General features: G+C 45.7%; 1 protein-coding gene and 1 long non-coding RNA gene across 3 annotated transcripts in view; one reads left to right on the top strand and one right to left on the bottom strand.

Annotated features, from left to right (window-relative positions):
• LOC144095370 (uncharacterized) overlaps positions 1-21,388 on the bottom strand; it is a 201,093-nt gene that overhangs the window by 53,420 nt on the left and 126,285 nt on the right. The window lies entirely within an intron of this gene.
• Positions 1-21,388, top strand: part of LOC144093831 (uncharacterized) — a 75,712-nt gene that overhangs the window by 43,462 nt on the left and 10,862 nt on the right. Inside the window, exons 2-4 of one of the 2 annotated variants that reach the window (XR_013306335.1) lie at positions 6,813-6,883; positions 8,728-8,923; positions 9,303-9,526. This is a non-coding gene — a long non-coding RNA (uncharacterized LOC144093831). Of the gene's footprint in view, positions 1-6,812; positions 6,884-8,727; positions 9,026-9,302; positions 9,527-21,388 lie in introns of those variants that run through there. The other variant, XR_013306336.1, reaches the window with a different exon arrangement.

Below are 21,388 nucleotides of genomic sequence, written 5' to 3'. Positions count from 1 at the left end.
GGCGATTTCCTTGAAATTGGGTGTCCAAGACGACCGCCACCGCGTTTGTTGAATCGGGGTACATGGCTGCGTCCACGTATACAGCATTTTGTACCTGTCGATGTGTGCGGCGCAGATAGTCCACTCGCGCCTTTCGTCGTCCCTTTTGTGAGTCAGAGTGCATGTTCTTCGGGAGTGGAGCTACATACACGCGAGTTCGCAGAGTTGAGGGTAGGTCTCGGTTGTCCTGGACGGCGCGTATGTCAGCCGGGGAACCCACTCTTTCCAAGATTGCGCGTCCAGCTTTGGTGGTGAGGAGGCGTTCCTTTTGCGATGCTAGGACGGCTTCTCGAATTTCTTCTATTGTGTTGGTCAGTCCCAGGTCCTCGAGGTGGCAGTTGGCCGTGTACATCGGGAGGTCTAACGCATGTTTGTAGGCGGTACGGATGATGGCATCTGCTTTGTCTCGCTCAATCCCCAGAAGTGGTAGGAATGGGAGACCATATGACAGGCGGCTCATAACTAGAGCCTGTATCAGTCGAATTGTATGCTCCTCTCTCATGCCTTTTCGGCTGCGAGTGAGGCGCCGAATCATGCGGGAGATCTGGAGGGCAGTTGTCCGGAGACGCTGTAACGTGTGGTTGGTTTTCCTGTCGCTCTGAAGCCAAAGGCCCAGGATGCGGATAAGAGGGACTTCCTTTATTCTCGTGCCTTCGAGGTAAACCTCGATGTCGCCGGGAGATTTGTAGGCATAGCCCTGAATGCGGATAATTTCGGATTTGTCGGGTGCGCAGCGGAGGCCGCAATTTGCTGCTTGTCTTTCTACGCAATTGGCTGCCTCTTGTAGGGTGTTTTCTTTGTCGGCAAGGGAACCCCAGGTGGACCAGATGGTAATATCATCAGCGTAGATAGTATAGCCGATGCCTTCAATAGCTTCGAGTGCTTTTGCCATGTCAATCATAGCTATATTGAAGAGGAGAGGAGAGATGATAGAGCCTTGGGGAGTGCCTTTGTTGGGTGTCTGCTCTGTGCCGGAGCGGACATCTCCCATGCCAATCGTGGCCGTGCGGTTGCTGAGAAAGTTTTTGATGTAGTTGAAGGTCTTGGGTCCGCAATCGAGGGCGTTGAGCTCTTTCAAGATGGCGTCGTGAGAAACGTTGTCAAAAACGTCTCTCAGATCAAGTGCCATAATTAGGTGCTTGCCGCCTCTCGGGATGTTACTGAGTACTTCTTCCTTGAGAAGGAGGAAAGCGTCTTGCGTAGAAAGACCTTTTCTGAAGCCGATCATAGTGGGTGGAAAGAGGTTGTTGTCCTCTATGTAGTTTTGGAGGCGGGTCTGGATAACGCGCTCGTATAGTTTGCCCAGGCAAGAGGTGAGGGAGATGGGTCGTAATGCTTCCAGGCTTGGTGGTTTGCCGGGTTTTGGGATAGTCACGATTTCGGAGTGTTTCCACTCTGCAGGGAGTTCTCCCGCCTCCCATAGGGTGTCATTTATGTAGGTAGTGAGGACCTCGATCTGTGACTTGCCCAGGTTTCGAATCATCCCATTTGTGATCTTGTCCGCGCCAGCTGCCGCGTTGCGTGTGGCAGATCGAGCCGCGGCGTAAACCTCGGCAGTGATGATGGGGGCGTCCAGCCTCTCATTTGGGCCTCCCGTGTACGAGATTGTGCTGGGAGGATGGGGGGCGCCGATGTATTTGGTTTTGAGGGCGGTGAGGAGGGCCGCGTCGTCTCCGGGGTACAGATGGGCGATTTTCTTGAGTGTATACGGTTAGTGGCAGACCGCGATGTTTGCGGATCGACGAGGCTGCGGAGGATCGCCCAGGTGCGGGAGGTCCCCAGCGTGGCGCGTAGTGACTCGCAAATTTCCTGCCAATTCGGTTGAGAGAGGTGTTGTGCATACTCTTGTGCTTCTGATGTGATCTGTGCTATGCGGAGTCTCAGGGGACGATTGAGGCGTTGGCGTTTCCATCTGCGAACCAGCGTCCGTCGGGTCTGCCACAACTTGAGAAGGTGACGATCGACCGCCGGATTATCGGGTGTGTATTGTACTTCGGTGGTGGCCTCCTTGTGTGCTTTCCGAATCTGTTCACTCCATTCGCTGATTGATTGAATGGGGTCTTCCGGAACGGTCTGTGCACGGTATTTAGTCCAGTCCGTGATTTTGGCTGTTCCCAGGGTGCGACGAATGTTTGCGGAGGTGATAGACGTGCTTATTATGTAGTGGTCGCTACCTAAGCTCTCCGAGATTTGTCCACGTAGCGATATGGATGTTCTTACAATCGTCAAGAACATCCTCCTGGCGGGTCGCGTGGCAGGAACGCGGCACTGGAGCGGTGGACACCCGAACCGGGTGTAATAATAATAATAATAATTGGTTTTAGGGGAAAGGAAATGGCGCAGTATCTGTCTCATATATCTTTGGACACCTGAACCGTGCCGTAAGGGAAGGGATAAAGGAGGGATTGAAAGAAGAAAGGAAGAATAGGTGCCGTAGTGGAGGGCTCCGGAAGAATTTCGACCACCTGGGGATCTTTAACGTGCACTGACATCGCACAGCACACGGGCGCCTTAGCGTTTTTCCTCCATAAAAACGCAGCCGCCGCGGTCGGGTGTAAGGGAAGGAAAGTGAAATGAACATTGATTTTAAGGAAAGGAAATGCGCCTGCCTCTCAGTTCTCGCTAGACACCCGTACCGTGCCATAAGGGAAGGAAAATCCCTTCTTTTATGGCGCGGTTCAGGTGTCCACCGAGATGCGCCATTTTTTGGTCACGGCGAACGCCGCCGACGCCGACGACACTGGCTTTTCTGCGACACGAGCTCCTTAGCGCTGTCGCGTTAAAACGCGGTCGCGTGCTCTGTTAACATATGTCGGCACTTGTACGCATATATCGGAACTCCTGCATCTGGTAAACGCATGAAAACCGAACCGCGAAAGGCAAACTAAAAATACAACCTCAGTGTTACCGCTGATCGTATGACAATATTTATTTATTATAGATACCTCAAGGGCCCTTGGCTGAGGGCTTTACATGAGGGCCGGTCACGAACCTCCATGTGACCTGCGCACAGGGAGTTTCGCTCCTCAAATTTCAGCAGCCTGGCCGCACTTGGCGACTACGTCATATTCCCCAGAGGCATCCGCGCACTTAGCCTGCAATAGAAACAAATACCGAGGTGCTCTGTGGTGTCGAAACAGCGTCTTCGAATAATAATAATAATAATAATAATAATAATAATAATAATTGGTTTTGGGGGAAGGAAATGGCGCAGTATCTGTCTCATATATAGGCGGACACCTGAACCGCGCCGTAAAGGAAGGGATAAAGCCTAGTGCACCATTAAAAGAGCTGCGGGTAAGTCAACACAAGCACAGTTATCGAACTGCTTCTCACGCGCAGGGTTTGCTTTAAGGATGCAGAACAAGACATGAGGATTTGCCTATAGCAGTTCATGAAAATGTGGTCGATAAATGAAATCTGCGGACCAATTCTTGGAAGCGATGCACTTGAACTGGCTTGGACGGCTACGTTTGCACTGGCGTGGAAGTTGGAACCTAGAAGTTAGATGTCACTGCGACACAGTAGCTCAACTTCACCTAGACGACAGTGAAGCGGAAGTGAAGACTGCTGACACGTGCTAGCCATGCTAATCGTTGACCAGCAGGAGGCTCGAAATATATATTGTTTTGGGGGGAAAAGGAGGCGCATTATCTGTCTCACATATCGGCTGACACCTGCTGGTAATGAGGCGGCTCATAACCTAGCTCGAGAACTGTCCCGCCGAGCTGGGTCGTGCAGCCCACCCGCCCTATACTCTGGCAAGGACAGGTTGTTTTCTTACAGAGAAATCCTGCAGCACTACAGGCTTGCAAGACTCAGATTCCCCCCAGCAGATAAAACGCTCTCCAAGCAACAGGCCAAAGCCTGGCGTAAACTTCAAACTAACACCTATCCAAATCCCCAATTGTGTAGCTTCTATTCGGAAGGACTCTACTCAAACAAATGCAAAAATTGTGATGCGAAAGCCGATCTAAATCATATGATCTGGAACTGCCCGCAGTCCCTACCCGCGAGTCACTTCATTACCGACTCTGCTCATTGGGAGGCTCTATTGCTCAGCCCCGACCCGGGGATACAGATCAAGCTCCTCCAGCTGGCTGAAGACGCCGCCGCTGCCCAAGGGACAGCGGCCGCCGTTTAAGCGGGGGGCGACTTCGTGTCGCTCCTCTATATCCGCTGGAAATAAAGTTTCACAACCAACCAACCTGAACCAAGCCGTAAGGGAAGGGATAAAGGAGGGAGTGAAAGAAGAAAGGAAGAAAGAGGGGCCGTAGTGGAGGGCTCCGGAATAATTTCGACTGCCTGGGGATCTTTAACGTGCACTGACGTCGCACAGCACACGGACGCCTTTGCGTTTCGCCTCCATCGAAACGCTGCCGCCGCGGTCGGGTTCGAACGCGGGAAATCAGGATTAGTAGCCGAGCACGCTAACCACTGAGCCACCGCGGCGGGTCACAGGAGGCTGGTAAAAAAGCATTCTCTGTGTAGCCTGGTGGTCATTGTCAACGTCTTTGAGGCTTGAAGCGAGCGAGGGTTCAGTCATTTTTGATAGGCTTTTTTTATATATTTTTCTATTTTAACAGGCACCCTCCCTCTCCTTTTAGTTCCTCTCTCCCCCTTCCTTCCCAGTGTGCAGTTGCAGGTCAGGGTCACCTTACCGCCGGCCGAACTCTGCACCTTTAATTTCATTAAATTACTTTCCCTCTCTCTCTCTTAGCGTGTTACTTTCTCTTTCTAAATTACTTTCTCTCTCTCTCTCTTAGCTACAGAAGAAACACACCCGTTTTACCCTTTTTCCGCATTTTGAGAGGGGAAAAAAGTATTTTCCTGATTTACTTTAGTTTGCTGAGCAAGCGCATTGATTCGCCGCAGAAGAGTGGCTCGTACAACAAGCGGGACATTATTTGAGCGAAGGAAGCTCCTTATAGTGGCAAATTTTTATTGCTTAAGATTTTAAATAACTATATTGCATTCCACGAAGAACTGCCACAGTGTCTCAAACTTTTATATAAACACTTGCGTCATTGTCTCAACGGGTGGTACCGTTGTGCTAATGATGTGGTCACGACCCTGCGCGTGGTGGTATTTATGAACTTATTGCGAATGTCCGGACCCCGTAGAGTATCTGTTACGGGTCCAATTGGACTTATTTTTCGAAATTTGTTGGAGAGTTTGAAGGATGCTTCACTCCCGCCACCGGTTGGCCCAGTATTGCACTACCTCCGGGATCGGCGTTGTCTTTAGCACGTCTTTACTATCCTGTATTTCTATCCCATCTTTCAGCTCTCCTACTATCTGCACGTGGTAGCGATTGTGGCTCGGCTTGAGCCAGTGGGCAGGCCTGTGCACTTTCCTTTTCTTTCTTTCTCGCAGCAACAGACAGACAGACAGACAGCGTGGTGGTAATGGTATTATTCACACATAGATAGGAATGACACACATAGAAAGGAAAGACGGGGCCCATTGAACAAGGCAGTCACACAGCTAACACAGACATGGATGTTAGTTGGTGAGTCGTATTGGAATTCATATTGTAAGCAAACAGAGAGACAGAAGGAAAGAGGACAAAGTGAGTGTTGTCCTGTCCCTTCTTCCTGCGTCCCTGTAGCGGATTTAATTCGGCGCGTTTGCATAAATGCACAGGAGCGCGAGGTTACCGGAGCCTGCAACCACTGCAGTGTGCAGGCTGCTGTGCAGGATCGACTTCAGCTTTGGGGATTGCCATTTTTTTGCGGCGGCGACTGGTTTTTTAGAAAGCCCCTATATTTTTCGGCTTACCGAAGCGTACGAGCTATCTGTGAAGCTGCTCTGTTGAACTGCATATTCGTCAAGCCAGAATCAAACGCGAATGCGTAAAATGCTTTACTTCGATACTCTACGTTTCTTGCGCGCAGTAACCTGTCAAGCGTACACTCCTCAACCACTGGCAAACAGACGTCGCTCAACGCACTATGTTAGAATAATGTGTACCAATGTGTGCATTTCAATATTCCCCCGGCATTACAGTAGCTAGTAACAAAAGAGCAATTGCTCATTAGCATCCCCCCAAACGCAACCATACGGCTTCAAAGGACAGCTATACAGCATCCATACAAATTTCGTAATCGAAGAAAAATCAACCCTGGCCCGGCCCGAGGATCGAACCCGGGACCATCGCCTCACTGGGGCTTTGCCTCACTGAAAACTGTTATCCTCCCCACTTTCTAAGTAACGCACCACTCATCAACCAGGAACAGGCCACTTGTATCTGTCCAGCTCATTTTCAAGGTGCTATGAAGGGCATTTAAATTTTTTCTTTGGTCACTGCATTATTGTTGCTGTGTTTCCAGACTTCCAGGCACGACATATTGATCCAATGCTAATGCGGCGACCGTGCTGACTGGCTTAAAACAATAGCGTACTGTCTAGTTTTCTCTTTGCCGTTGTTAGTAACTTCCTGGGTTTGTAACCTACTTCTGCTCAGTTTTTCGCAAAATTCATGACTATTTTGTAAAGTTGTAACATTTAGAAACGAACTGTCTAGAATTCTTCCCCAAGTCTTCAACACGAAGACGTTAAGCAGCTTTTCAGATATACTTAATATCTTGATATTAGGGTATTTTAAGAACAACTATAAACATGCTCCTATTACTTTGTTATGGTAATGTTTTACTACTTTTAGACGTCTTATAATTATCAATGTAAATGTTGGTGCAATCATTAAATCCGAATAGATATTAATGTTGAAGCTTCGCCTTTCGTAAACCTAACAATTGAATGTTTCCTTCCAGGATTCCGGCTGGCCCGAGTCACTCATCAAGTCGCGAAAAGAGTGAGCCGTACAGCTTTGTGTTTCTCATTCGTAAGTTGCAGATTCCAGCATAAGCTTCCTCCTCTGTTATCAAAGTTATCACTTAACACCGTGATGAGAGCAGCAGTTCTCTCGGACGTTGTAGAAAACGCAAAACGCTTAGACTTTCTTGTTCAAGTAAAGGGTATTTAATTATGCTTAAGTCATAACATATCGCATTAAAAAGAACTATAGTGGTGTCATAACACTTGGTGATCAGATGTGAAGTACGCATGCGTTCAGAGAAATCGTCGGAGAAAATTCGAACTTCGTATACTAAACAACGGAAGGGTGTAGTGCCCAACTACGTGGAGTTATTTGGTGACTGCGTGCTTCGTGCAAGGTTTGACACTTGTCGGGACTTCTCTAGTGTGTGAATTCTTCTCAAACCCTCTATTACAAACTAGGAAAGAAGCTGGCACTGACGCTTTCATGGCAGTCATGTGCGGTTCTAAAGTAAGCATTTTTTATTTAGCAATCGTTTATTCTGTTACTTGTCTTGTGCTAGAATAAGTTGTGGTTTTGCAAAAAATTGTAAAGAAACATAGCTTCGAGATCAAAATTATAGATAAAAAATCAATACTTGCTTTCCTTTCACACCTGAAAATTTGCGAAAATGTGCGCTTTTGCTTCTTTTAGGGACTACAGTATTTACTCTTTTGCCAGCCCACACGAGCTTGAAACGATAACTCTGCCATGACAAGCATCTACAAGGCAATAGTCAGTTCACGTTTCCTATTGTGTCGTCATTGCATGATATATCCAACGAGTGGAGAAAGATACAGAAAACTATAAGGCATTCCAGGTCCGCGTATTAAAATCGCATACGTGTTTACGCGGGATTCGGTTACGGCTACAAAATAAATACTCGCTTCCCTTTCACTCCTGAGTATTTGCGAAAACGTGCGCTTTTGCTTTCTCTTTAGGGACTACAATATTTACTGTTTTGCCAACACGAACGCTGTCATGACATAGCGGAGACGCAGAACTTGGAGATTTTCTCCACGACAGGTCATCAGTAGGTTTAAAACGAGTGGAAATCGCACACGCTTAACACGAGCACACCGATAACACTAGCACAATGAGATGCGCCGACTGCTCACAGTATATGATTTTTGAAACTAAATACCCGGCTGCAACCGCTTTGCTTGTAAATCGCGTAGAAGCATGAGAGTCCGTCGCTCGACCTCTTCTCTATATCCAGCGGATGCTTACCACCTATTGCGCAACATGAGTCGATGACTGATTTACCCCAGCGGATGTAGCCTCCATCATACGATTATTCCAACTATTTGCACACTCTGGAACCAGTTCAGGCTAACTGTCACTCCCAATCATTTTTTTAATGAACAATGCCTCCACATACAGGGCGTGGAAGGCTTGCTTAGAGCGAGGGACACAGTCGAGCAAAGAGTTCTTAATTTTGCAGCAGCTGCTGGCTTCGACCTACAACGCACATGATAACGCAGATGTACTTTCGAAAAAATTATCTTCACATAGCGCCTTTTTTTTTATTGCTACGTGAAGCGATCTTCACGGTACTCCGTACATAGTCAGGTTTAGGTACGTGAAGCATAGTCAATGCATCACATGGACCAAAGTTAGCGTAGATGGTTAACTTGTGCAGGCAGGGAGGTTTTCAAGAAAGCTCTGCTGTTTCGTGTGGCCTGCACATTGGCTCTCCTGCGTCGCAAGGCACTGTTATAACCGAATCCCGGATAGTCCGCATTTTCATGGGCAAGGAAGAGCTTGCGAGAGGAAATGATACAGCATTCTGCACCCCAAACATAGATGCAAGCAATTCGCGTTCAGATAGTATTAGGCAAAGGAACTCACCTCTGTTATCTTCCACGCAGGACAGCTACTGTCAGAATCCCCAACCAGCGACACTGGTCCCAGCGTCAAGCAGAGCGGCACCTCCTGAAAAGTCCGCCCGCAGTCAGTTGACGCCCGCGTCGCCCGCCACGGAGCTGCAGAGGCACACGCCGGGCGGCGCTCTCTCTATCAGCCGAGTCGCACGGCGGAAGGACCGTCGCCGAACAAACCCACACGGTATACACATACACTTTGCTATACGGCGCACGCCTGGCATGCGGCGAGGCCCATTCGAATGTGCTCGCGTGCGCACCAGCACGACCACGCTGTAGCGGCAACGGCGCGGAGAGAAGAAAGGGCCGGCTATAAACATAACGTTCGAACACTTTTCGAATATTTGCAGCTCCCCTTGGGTTCGCAGAGATAGCACCTCCAACTTTTTTTTCTTTCCTGTCTTCGTCATCCTTTCCCGTATCTCGGTCGTCTCGCTGCACACATGCGGCTGGGCCAGTGCTGCCGCCCTTGGCGCCGAGCGCATACTCATAAAGAGGGACATTAAACGTCCGCGCGGCCGCCGTGAGACGCACTGGCGAGCCATCATTGTCTCTCCATTTAGGGCCCACCGTCTGACAGCAACGGCGGCGGCAGGCAGACCCTTGGGCGGCGCACAAGCCACGGGGCGTCCTGCGAGAGCCCGACTCGACGCGAGGACCTCCTGGAACGCGGCGCCGGCGCCAACCCGTTTGTGCGTTCCCGCATCTCCCCACCAGTCCGCGGGAGACGAGAGCCGAGGAGACCCGACAACTTGCCCGGACTACTGAAATCTGCTAAAATAATTAAGTACGTATATCGGTTAAGATGCGCGTTTAATAACGACTGCAGTGCGCGTAATATGTACGGAGCTCGCGATGCTACTTTATGCATCCCTGAGGCGCCACGATGATAGGACACCCTGATGTATTGCGAACGTCAGCTCACTAAGCCTCCTGAAGAACTCTGCTGGGTAGCGCGCCTCTGGCTATATGGTTCGTGCTGCTGACGTAGAGGCGTGGTTTGTTTCGCTGGATCATTGCTGGGCAGGAGTTTTCCTGCTCGTCTTCTGCAGTTGAGTCACGTGACTGTGCTAGAAAGTAACTTCTTTTGGTCTGTTTTGAATGTGTCCATGGCTGCGCTTGTGCTTTTCAAAATGAACATTTACAAAGAAGAGTCCAAACGCTTAGCAACATCCAAGGAATGCATGTCTATTAACGGTTATGCACTGCAGTGTGGCCACGTACTTGCACTCAGGCACAAAATTTTGCGGGATGCAGGCACATGGAAAAGCGTTTAATTCGGCGCAGTAAGGCAAAGCGGATAAAGAAAAGCGTAAATGCAAGAGGATACATGCGTGCTCGATCGGAGTGAGGCAACGCAGGGACATTTTGTTGCGCTCTAATCCGCATCCCGCAAGGTTCTCTCCTGACTGTACAGACCAGACTGCTGTAGGGGCAGGTTGTCATTGCTGACCTCCGATTTTTAAAAGTGCTTGTCTTCTTACCTGTCTACTTACTCTTTTGCTGTTTTCACGCTGGCAGCAAGTATTCAAAAATACTTCAAGACCTTCAGCATTGCACGATACTTTTAAAAGGCGTTAGCACAGGTTAAGCTACTACGGCCCAATACTCATATGTATACGCTTTCATTATTTCCTGTAGCCAACGTTTGCAGATGACGTAAGAAAAATAAATATCTAAAGTGAAATAATGTAAAGAATACTCATCGCCGTCCGATGGATGGATGGAAAACTTTATTAAGCAAGCGAGTTTGGACCGTGCAAGGTCTCAGGGCCACCGCACAGCCCTCGAGTTTAAAGGTAAAATAACATGTTGAGGAAGATCAAATGTCTGTACACATAGTCCGAATGGTTCTACAGCCAGGCAGGCTCTCCGTGTAGCCTGGCTGAGTGATGTTTTTGAATTTTCTGCGTTCACCGCAACCATTTTCTGTTTCAGTGCCACAGTTGTTGCTTTTTCGTTGTGCTATGTAGAATGGACATGGAATTTGGTTCAATTCGTAGCACACGAGCACGAGGTTTCAGTGCGAATGTAGGCCAGACCGAACAGAGCTTGCTTCATTGTCGTAGCCTGTTGAACAAATAGCTGTATACGCCAGCCAAACAGAGTGCGACCTAAAGGGTCAGAATACTTTTTTTGTACAGTTTCTTCTGCTGCTTTTCATATTCTCGCACTTTCTTTACTGTTCTGTCACGGGCGCTTTTCGTAACAGCGAAACGCTTGATGGCATTGGCTCTGTTTCCATCTCTCCAGAGATTTCGCCACGTTTTCTGCGCACTAGTTGGCATTAAGTGTATTCGTTTTGTACGTTCAGACCATCGTACAGTGCGGAAAAACACTGGCAGCGCTTTAAAGCGAGCGATAAAACCACTTCATTTATTTAGGCCCATCACAACACCACAACGTCGCGTTTTGCCCATATCTTGCCTGCTGCGAAAACATCTCCATACCTTAATTACCCGAATCGAAAAAATTTTAAAGTTTGCATAATATGACACCAATAACGAACTGTTATATCTAACCACCTGCGTTAATCAAGGGCGCCATGTTGATTAAGCTACACAGTTCTGAAAAATCTGGCGTGCAGAATTTCGCGCCTTTCTGACCGCTTCCTAGTTCAGCAAGGCTCATTTCGGAATTTTTTTTCTCAACTGAGAAGGTGTTGGCCTGGCCAACCCTAAGTCGCACCGCAGTAGACATGTGGAGGAGTCATAGCGCATAAATATCAAGTTAATTCAGCAGCTCATTTAAACGTTACGGCGGCCTATGTAACAAAATGTCGCGTTCTGCCCCAGTCTCCTGTGTATCTTGTGCGAATAAGTAGATCATATTACGATGTTTTATATTCACGTGCAGGTTTTATAGCCCTTTAATACTGAAGGGCTTCAATGTGTTGGCGCTCGCTGAGACGAAGCTGACACTTGACCGGGGAAAAGAACGTTCAAGGTACATTTGCGATAAAAAATACAATGTTTGTGTCGTGCTCATGATCCCACACTCATTTCGACTTAATATTACAAATACCTTGTAAAAAAAAGGGCGGTGCACGCTTTCACGAATACACGCGTGAAGCGGCGTTGCAGTCCATCCAAAGCACCGTTGTTGTTTCCATCTTTCGCACTTCTAAGTCAAGATGACTGGAGCCGCATCGCCATAACGCTGCGGACTCAAAATCATGACAGGCATTCCGGCTAAAACTTTCGTTATTGTCTGAGATCTTCCAAAAAAATTGCTTCATTATTAACTGACAGCGCGTAACTTCATTACCTTTATTCATTCTGCGTCATATCGCATGTCTGTTGTAGTCACCTCCAATTGAAGATGACAGAAAATTTTTATGGCGCATGTCTTCTGCGGCCATAGAGTGCCATGGAACAAGGTTCTTTTCGTTTGTTCAAGGTGAGATCAAAGACCTATTTTCCAAACATTTCACCCTAAAACCCTGAATAAGCCGAGCACCAGGCCAGGGGAAGCTTGTACCCATTGCATCACCAGTGGGTGCCTAGCGGCACTGGGAATCGCGCCCCGCACCTCCCGCATGCGAGGCGGATGCTCAACCACTGGGCCACCGCTGTGGTCATCTCCAATTAAGCGTAAAAGTGCCCATTACACGCCGTTTCGATCAGCATATTACGAGGCAAGATTTCAACGCTAAAAATGATCTCATTACGTATAATAGTAATATTCGTGTGCTACATTTCATTTTTAATGCAAGAAAACGATCACGCTACTTTCTACAGAAACCACTCCATACGCCGCGGAATAAAAGAACACATAACCATGGTTTTCCTTAAAATAATGTCTGGAACGTTATGTTGGGGAAAAATAGCGGGAAGCAAGATATTGAAATTCGATAAAGAGTGAAGCTGCATTCGTTCGTTCATCACGCAAGCATAACTTCTTGACCTGACGTTCACAACTGCGGCAGAACACCGTTTCAAGCATCAAAGTATCTGAAAGGCATGAGAGGTAAAAATTCTTAAATTTGTCAGTTACCCTCCGGTGACGTAATTGGTCATGCTCAATGTAGACAGCAATATAAATATTGCGCATGAATTATATTGCGCGTGAATAGAACGAATGCAATAATATTATCAGAATACAGCTTGGATTTAAACGGCGATTTGCAGCACAAATGGAATGAAAATACGGGCAAACAGCAATTCCAAACCGTGGTCTCAAGCTTTCTCTCCCCTGCCGCACGCACGTGACGTTCATGCACCGCGCGTTGTTGTTCCTGTGCAACCTATATGAGTAAAAAGCACCCAAAAGTACTTAGAGCCAAATAAGGACCTGCAGAAATATGTAGCTTACGCGGCAGCCCCTGTGTCGAGCATCCAACAACAGGTAGAAGAATATAAAGGGCTGTACCATGGACTGAGTGGAATTGCGCGTAGACTTAAGCACCACTTGCCATGGCGCACAGCTTACCCGTAGCCAACAGACCCTATCTATCCAAGTGTTCTCGAATTCATGACTAAAAACTAAACCTGTGCCGTGTGAATGCATTGACGTTACTTGCCACACCATGCAAATATTACAACTGTCGTAATGGTGCAGTATAGTAAAGCCTGCCAAAAACGTAGGCCTCTCTGTTTTGTTAGGCAATTACGTAGCAGTGTGCGAGGTAGGACAACCTTCGGATGGCCCGAAAGTTAGCCACAAGCGGACGGTGCATGATCCACAAGATATTGCGTAGGACAAAACCTACTTGATTGGGATGATCCGCTTTCAAATGATGCATGTATTGTTTTAAGAAATGAAAAGACAAGAAACACAAGTAAAGCGAAATATACAACTACAAATTAGGTAAAACACTGAAGCCGCACACCAGTTTGCGTATACGATGAAGCTGAATCATTCGTAACACTCGGCATACACTACTCTCACGCATGCCCTATAAAACCAACTTCAGTTCTTATTCCGTCGAAACCAGTGACTGCAAGCTCGCACCTATATAGTCTCTTCCCAAAATATATTGAAGGCTTCCCACGTCTTTTAAGCGTATATGTTTCGGAACGGGGCATGGCATATGGACAATGACAAAAAAAAGATGCATGGTGTAATGAGCGGATCGATTTCCCAAGTTTACGCGTGCATGCAACTAGAGTAGTGAAGGTCCAGCCTTCTTTGCGGTGTTTTACAGAAAAAAAAAGAAAGTTTCTTATTACAATTATTTTTTTACTAAAAGGCAATATTAATGTTTTCTTTTATTGTCGCAACGTCGTGTTATCAACTTTTTGTGGTTATTGTTTTCAAGTAACAATTCACAAAATAAATGCTCTGAGCGGTTCCTTTAATTATCTCATTGGTTGGGCTTCAATGCGTTACTTCTAGCTGTAGCGCGCAAAGTTTTAAAAAAAAAGCTACTCGAGCAGAAAAACAAAATTCACTCTGTGTCCAGTCGTGGCCGCCAAAGCTCAGCGCACAATGTGGATGTGATAGTGCTTCTTTACGTAAAAAGCTTGAACTGATAAATTTATCTCTTTACAACGTCACTTGAGTAAATTTTTGCAGGGCAATGCTTACAGTACGGCATATGCGGATTTAAAATTGGCTGAAAGATGTGCTGCCCCTTCAACAACTTAATTCTTCATGATGAGCTGTTGTGGATGTTTCAAAAATTATATCGTTTATCTTTTATGGGAGCTTAACGTCCCAAAGCGACTCAGGCTGTGAGGGACGCCGTAGTGAAGTGCTCCGGAAACGTGCACTGACATCGCACAGCACACAGGCCTCTACAATTTCGCCTCCATCGAAATTGGACCACCGCGGCCGGGATCGAACCCACGCAAACTACCCTGTTATTTCTTCAGTGTCCAGTCACTATCACAGGTATGGTCATAAATCGCTGCATTCCAAATATTCCATGGCTCGCGCAACGTCGCGAAATTAACCTCCTTTTCCCCTTGTATTGCCTGTACCTTGTGAGGCGCCGAGGAGCCATTTTCTGGAAAGACACGATTAGCCGGCACGCCCTTTCAGAAACATTGTAGCCAACGTTGGCTGCAAAACAATAAAACCTGAGCAGTGACGGAAATGGGCATAACTTACGTGTATCGGATTGACCGAAGTATAACAGTCCGCCCAGCGTGGTATCGCCTAAGGCACTTCAGTGCAATAAGTGCAGTCGTTGAACAGATTGCGTACGATAAACTCATCAGTGTGTCGTCCCGTTATGACCCATTTTGTTGGTGTACAATTCTAAAGTTTTACGCACCAGAGATGCTCCCGAGTCTGCGTAACGCCGTGTCCAGATTTCCATGTTGATCCCTTGAAGTTCCTTCCCTTGAAGATTTATTTCCCTTGAAGTTCTTTTACCGGATGCAATATTTAAATATGTTGTACCATCCGCTTATGTCGAGAGCAGGCTATATTTTCATGCGCTATTCCACAAAGGTATGAAAAAAAAAACGCAAGGACCCCCAACGAGTAGAAAACCTAGCGCGCTGTGTTGTATCTAATATGCATGCTGAGTGCCCCTTACGCTAATGCATAAACCGGCAGGAATGGCTGTTGTGTGCTCGTGCACTTTCGATAATCGGAGCCTCCACGAGCCCCTTCAACTGTGCACTCCGCTAAAAACCTGGAAATTCCTCTTTTTAGCTAATAGTAGGAGAGTTTCGACCATTTGATCCTACGCCACGCATTTATTACTACTTGATTTCAAACAAGCATGAATGAGTATGTGCGCAAGAACTTCAAGCTGCAAGTACACCATGTCGCAGACAGTAAATTAATTCTACATTTATGTTTTCCAGCTTCATTTTTCTTGCTATTTGATGAAAACAGGTACACTTATGTTGAAAAATATGACTATCATGGCTTCTAAAAAGGACCATGTAATTCTCTTACTCCACTGAGCAGAGTATATCTCATATACTACACAAAGCTACCATGACTTAAAATACCTGTTGTCAGTCGTCTTTAAGATTGGCTCCGCAGTCGCTCATCATATGTTTTCCAGGAGACGTATAGATAGGATTTCTACACGCCTTTTACATCAAACTCATAAGCTGTGTACTATGAAGGAACAATGTCGACTGTTATTTTTTGGCGTTCAGGCAGGAGCCAAGCCGTTCAACTAACACAGCATCGCAAGCAAACCTGGTAATTGTGCTCTACAATGACTACATAAATATCCAGCAAAAATTATATAACTTTGCTGATCCGTTGTTTTTCCCACATGCGCATTAAATGACTTGTCGCAGCGCGAACAAGGCGGGGACAAAGCTCACGACAGGATGAGCATTCTCTATAGTTGTCCCCGCCTTGTTTGCGCTGCGACAAATTTTTATATTATGTATCAACACCAAATGGCCCAGACTTCAGTGCTTCTGCATTAAAGGACATATTTCTGTTGCCGTTCTAAGATGCAGCGAACGCTTTCTTTTTGAATAAAATGAGTGCTAGGTAGCTTACATTCCTTGACATTCGATGTGTTTTCGTGTATACATACAAGTGGGCTACTTTGAGGTCCTTTTTTCCGTAGTGCTAATTCGAAGTTAAGTTGGTAATTCAAACTCTAGTACATCCGCAAGAAATCTTGCTGCATGGTTTGACAAGATGTGGCACGCATGGTTTAGACGTTAACGAAACACCTAGCTAAATGTCTTGTAATTCACAATTAACGAACTATTAACCGGCTATGAGACACTGCTGCACAAATGGCCGTGTTGCGTTTTCCTGTATGCAGCGTAAAGCATCTTCGAACAGCGCGAAATGACCACGACGAGAAAGAGCAGACAAAGCGCAGGGCTGTTACTTCTCGTCCTGGCCATTTCGCGCTGTCCGAAGATGCTTCACCTACACCAACTCACCCATTATAGATTTTTGCTGGTGTAGCGTAAGCAGTCGGTCTTTTCCTGACAATCCTGCTCACTTCTTTAGTACTCCACGACTTAGCTGCGATGCGTCGTGCTGTCGTCATCTATTATAGCACATATCGATGAGGAAACTTGATAAGTATATTTTTAATATGCTCCACAATGTATCCACATTCTCGCATTCCGCTAAAGTTTTGAACATGTCGTAATATGCAGCTTAAGAAAGCGTTATGTCGTTAGTACGGGCTTCCTGATGGCTGTCAATGAGCCGCTGAGTTCAATTTTCAATTTTTATGTGCTGCAGATTTACCTAAAAAAAAAAAACATCATGATCGCTAATGCCTGGAACCACTACACGACGCCTTGCAGTTGTGGGAGAGTTCGTGAATGAGAAATATAAAATAGCTCCACACGTGAACAGCAGGTCCATCCGTGGCAGTTCGTGAAGCATCATAATTCTATGATATCTTTGGTTGATTCACTTTTTACACTCGAAGTAGGCTTTTGAGAGGCACAAGCGACCTCAAGAAGACTAAAATTGCCTCATTTTGTAATGGAGTCAATGATCACATTTTTTGCTGGCTCACTCAGCTGATTCAAAACTTACTGGGTGATCGGTAAAACGAATATAAAGGAGCCGCTTTGTCCTTTTAAAGACAACCCGCCGCAGTGGCTCAGTGGTTGTGGTGCTCGGTTACTGACCCGAAAGACGCGGATTCATTCTGGTCGCGGCGGCCGACGATGGAAGCGAAACACAATATGCCTGCGTGCTTTACGTCATCAGTACACGTTGAAGAAACCCAGGCGTCCAAATTTTCTGGAGCCCTTTAGTGTGGCGTCCCTCATAGCCTGAGTCGCTTTCGGACGTTATACCTCATAAAACCAAAAGCAAACTTTCGGTCTGATGAAACCCCAGAGTACCTCGCCTTGATCAGCATATATTTCAAGCACTCAAGCGTTTATCGCTTTGTCGACGATAGTAATGACGCCTCCTCCAGGACAGTTTTAATTCTTCCCGTAGCAAGCATAGTTGTAAGGGAAATTTTCGTTGACGCTCATGGTTCTATCAAGCCAAGATTACGACGCGAGCACCATAGAGAGCCGAGCCATGTCAAAAAGAGAAGAGAAACCATCTTTTCTGTTCATAACATTTTGCAGTTTATACAATTTACTATAAAGATCGAAACAACAAGGCCGATTCATCGACTTCTGTCAATAAGCGCACAATCCTGGCCAAGCGATCCACCAAATATACACTTGATACCATTTAGATACAATGCATCGTATTTTACATATATTTTGTCATTTGCTTTTTTATCTTCCTTATCATATTGCAGCAGCTGCTTTTTTGCCACCCTTACAATCCTGAAAAATCTTTCATAAGCTTATCTTCGATTCTTTAAGTTTGTTCGCGTCCGACAGTACAGCTGGTTTATATATACAGGAATAGAAGTAAGTAATAATCGGTCGAAGTCGGTCTTCAGTAAACATCTCTTGTTGATGCGCCTTTTTAATTACAATGCACGTCAAATTGAATGAATATACTTTAAACGCTCTTTTTCAGCTGTTTATTATGCCTCTTGAATCTTTATCCTCCAAGCAATACAAAACTAAATCGCACCATCAGCTGCACTTTTCAATGTCATCTACTTTTTCTTCAATTGAGTGTAGTGTAGCCTTCTGCGCTTCGCAGCTTTTCATGCACTGTAACACTGTACTGTGCATTTAGTCTATCTTAGCTATCGCCGATTCCACGTTAGTTGCCCGTGCATTCAAGCTTCCCGTGGTAGATTTCTTTCCAGCTTGCTATTCTTCAACGGAGGTCAGTTTGTTCTTTAATTCCTCCTGACCACTTAAGATCTCTTACAGGACTCTGCCATCAGGGCCTGGGCTCAATTCTGCATTCCCAGAAAAAAGAAACCAACAGCACGCACGAAAAAAAAAAAGCGAAGCTGAAAAATAACAAGAAGCGTTGCCGTTTCCGGCTCAAGCGTCCGTGGCCGAACGAATGGCAGCTGAAGCTTGGGACAAGCGGATGAGATGCAACAGGCAGCGCACATACAGGCCCCGTACGATAAAAATCGTTGAAACTAACCTGCAGCAAGAAGAACGCCCCCGTGAATGTCACAGGCACTGCCGTGACGGTTCCACTTCCCGACCAGCGAGTGAAGTTTCGCGCCTCTGGTAGGCTGCACTCGGTCTTAAGATCTTTCCCATGGTTTGCCAGCTGGAAACGGGCCGCGTAAAAATGCAGCGGTGGTGCGCACCCCGATATCTTTGTCGTTGTCATTAGACTTGATGGGTCGCCAGGGCAGGTGAACGAAGATTCACCGTCGGGCGATGGATATACTGATAAGCTGTCAAGCTGAGTCTCCGGGAAAAAAAGTTGGCTTGCGGAAGAAGGAAGCGCAAGCTTCAACAAGAAGAGCGCTTGCGCGAACGGCAAAGCCACGGCCGTGCAAGGACCTTCGGCTTCCGGTAAAATGCGACTTCATCCGATTCCTCCACCGCGAAATGATTTCATAAAGATGCGATTAAACCAACACCGCATTGATGGAGTTGGCTAAGCCAGATTTCTACCCGAAAATGCATTTTTAGACTGCATGAGGTCTCTTACCAACTTTCTTTTTTAATTTATTTTTGTTAAAGACAGTCGTCACTCTTAGAACGAGCATGTACAGGCACACTATGTACATACGGTGTAACTATATAGGCCCTTCGTCTTCCGGTAACCCCGAACACATTATCACACCCCGAGAAGATTTCGGAACTATTGGGCTAAACCAACGCCATCTGGATGAGGATGATTACATTTCATTTCTGCCCAAAAATGCACTCTTCAGATGTGTAGTTTGAGAGTACACAAAGCTAATAGAACCACTCGGGAGCTATTTGATATTGTGTATTTATTATATAATTAACGGATGGTGGTCCCGAATCTCTCTTGATGCATGGCCTAATCTGTGAGTAAGGTTAATCTGTGAAAAGTAAAGTTCAAAAGTCAAACTCCAGAGCCTAGGTACCGAGAAAACGTTTTATAAGCATCATCGTGCTGAACACTACTATATCTAGCGATGCCCTGCTCCAGTTATGGCAATAAGGTGCACGGATTTTGCAGTGCAGTGTATATATATATATATATATATATATATATATATATATATATATATATATATATATATATATATATATTCGCAGACAAGTTAAAGGAAATGAGGGGCCCGTTTGACAAATTTTATTAAGGGAGCCAACAGTCACCGAAACCAAGGTGCATAGGGGAACGTTAATTTTTTTTTTTATTTAAATGTGTTATGCTTATTAGTGGGATAATAATACTTAGATTAATAAATAGCTTCAAGAAAATTACTTATAAAGCAGCAGAAAAAACAACCATGCCGCCGGCGGGATCCGAACCCACGACCTCCGAATATCGCGTCCGGTGCTCTTACCAACTGAGCTACGGCGACGGCTGTCCAATCTGCTGCTCTCGTGGGAATTTATGTTTACTGGGTGTAAGCGAGCCTTGAGAGTGTTCACCACAGGTAGCATAAGAGGGCTCTCGCACAGTTTCCCCCCTCGCCGTTAGATGACGTTCTACGTCACGCTCGCGGTATTACAGGACGTGCTACGTCCGCCGCTATGGTCGAGGGTGGCGCTGGTGAACACTCTCAAGGCTCGCTTACACCCAGTAAACATAAATTCCCACGAGAGCAGCAGATTGGACAGCCGTCGCCGCAGCTCAGTTGGTAAGAGCACCGGACGCGATATTCGGAGGTCGTGGGTTCGGATCCCACCGGCGGCATGGTTGTTTTTTCTGCTGCTTTATAAGTAATTTTCTTGAAGCTATTTATTAATCTAAGTATTATTATCCCACTAATAAGCATAACACATTTAAATAAAAAAAAAATTAACGTTCCCCTATGCACCTTGGTTTCGGTGACTGTTGGCTCCCTTAATAATATATATATATATATATATATATATATATATATATATATATATATATATATATATATATATATATATATATATATATATATATATATATATATATATATATATATATATATATATAATATATATATATATATATATATATATATATATATATATATATATATATATATATATATATATATATCTGCCTTCTTACCACTCCTTGGTATAATCTGCTATTTATAGATTGGTTCGGTAGGTAACAAGTAAAACATTCACTCATTTCATATATCACACAAGACAGCCTGCGCTAAGGTAAATTATTTTGCTCAGAAAAATAACACAATTATGAATTATGAAAGTTGATGAATAACCTGACTTCTACCCAAATTGAAACAAAATAATCCTGGCTGCTGTTCATCCCTGAATTCCGAAAAAAATATAAAACCGGGAAAGGAAATCTTCTGCCTATGAGCACTCATGGTCGAACGGTGATATATCTTCATACTTCTAAGCGCACTCAGCACCATCATTGGTCTTTTCTAGCTCACGATTTTAAGCGCTAACTTCTAACATATTGAAATCAATACTTTATGTAAACCACGCCTAGCAGTTATTTACCAAGAACGCGACATTCATTGGGAATCGTCGCTTGCTTGAACAAATGTTGACGACGGAGCCCAAGACAGTATTCCATTATTTCGGTTCTGCGCAGCTATATTTAAAAACAGAAGGATGTGTTGGCAGCATTATTACGTAGGCCGACATCATGCGCTTGAGTGCAGTGCGAAACACCTATTAGCACCAATTAATTAAATAATGGAGGGCATGTACTCTGGCACCACATTCACATTCAATGCGTTGTAATCCTGTCAAGACGACCGTCA

This window comes from Amblyomma americanum, chromosome 6, assembly GCF_052857255.1.
Source record: "Amblyomma americanum isolate KBUSLIRL-KWMA chromosome 6, ASM5285725v1, whole genome shotgun sequence".
NCBI classification, from domain to species: Eukaryota; Metazoa; Arthropoda; class Arachnida; order Ixodida; family Ixodidae; genus Amblyomma; species Amblyomma americanum.
This window is presented reverse-complemented; position numbering and strand designations above follow the sequence as displayed.